This window comes from Alligator sinensis, unplaced genomic scaffold, assembly GCF_000455745.1.
Source record: "Alligator sinensis unplaced genomic scaffold, ASM45574v1 scaffold453_1, whole genome shotgun sequence".
In the NCBI taxonomy this organism is placed as follows: Eukaryota; Metazoa; Chordata; order Crocodylia; family Alligatoridae; genus Alligator; species Alligator sinensis.
Genome location: NW_005842485.1, coordinates 129711 through 130932, shown reverse-complemented (window position 1 = coordinate 130932; position 1222 = coordinate 129711). Strand labels below are relative to the sequence as shown.

The 1222-nt window shown below is 52.1% G+C and overlaps 1 protein-coding gene across 1 annotated transcript in view; it reads left to right on the top strand.

Annotated features, from left to right (window-relative positions):
* BOLA3 (bolA family member 3) overlaps window positions 1–1222 on the top strand; it is an 18269-nt gene that overhangs the window by 1275 nt on the left and 15772 nt on the right. The window lies entirely within an intron of this gene.

The window sequence follows — 1222 nt, the reverse complement described above, 5'->3', positions numbered from 1 at the left end:
AGGTTCAAAGCATTCTTGTGTAAATCAAGAGAGAGTCCCAAGTAGTCTTTGGCAGGAAATTCCTGTTAATGAAATTGCTCATTATTGGTTATCAGCAGGGTTCCTGGTTTTTCCTGATATAAAATTGCAAATTCTCTCATAAAAAAACAGAAATCCATTATTAAAACCTGGTGCCACACTCTGCCCACCCACACCCCCTGATCCCACAGTCCTGCAGGAGAAAGCCCCCAGCTGCCAGAGCTATGGACCTGGGTTCGCATCCCCCTGCCCCTGCTCCCCCCTGTTGCTGGGGGTCTCACTGCAGCCCCGTGAACAGGAGTCACATTACTGGGGCAGTGCAGAGCTTGCAGCAGTGAGCAGCTTCTCCATGTGGATTTGCTCTTCCTCGCCATGCCAGGCCATGCCCGCGGTGCTGCGGAGGCCCCAGGGAAGGGAAGCAGTGTGGAGCTCGCGTGATCTCGTGGGGAACATGTGAGTTCATGGTAGCCTGGGAGATAGTGACCATCATTTGATCGAGTTCACTATCCAGCGAAGGGTGGGTAAAGTAACTAGTGGGGCTAAGGTGTTGGACTTCAGAAGGGCCAACTTTAACTAGCCTTCTAAGCTTGCTAGTGAGGGGATGCGACTCAAGAACATAGAGCAAATGGGGGTCCAGGAGGGTTGGAGGTCACTCAAGGGAGTGATCCTTGGGGCTCAAAACGAGTCTATCCCATTGCGTAGGAAGGGAGGTAAGGGGGCAAAAAAGCCCCCTTGACTGAACAGGAAACTCCAGGAGAGTCTGGGGGCAAAGAAAGAGATGTATAGGCAGTGGAAGCAGGGAGCAGCCACCAAGGAGGAATATATCTCCCTGGCGCGCTATTGCAGGGAATCAGTTAGACAGGCCAAGGTGGGGCTTGAGCTCAGGCTGGCTTCAACAATCAAGGACAGTAAAAAGTCCTCCTTCAGGTATATAGCGGGCAAAGGGAAGCTCAGAGCAACATAGGGCCCCTGCAGGACAAATCAAGACATTTGGTGGTTGACGCGGGGAAAAAAAGCAGAGCTCTTCAATGAGTTGTTTGCTTCAGTATTTCTATGTACCGACCAAGCCAGTTCCCCCACCTCGATCATTGACGGATGTCCACATGGCACCAGTCCGCCTACGCTTAGTTCTGAAATAGTTAAGGAGCTCCTGGCAGAGCTGAATGGGTACAAGTCAGCAGGCCCGGATGACCTCCATCCACGG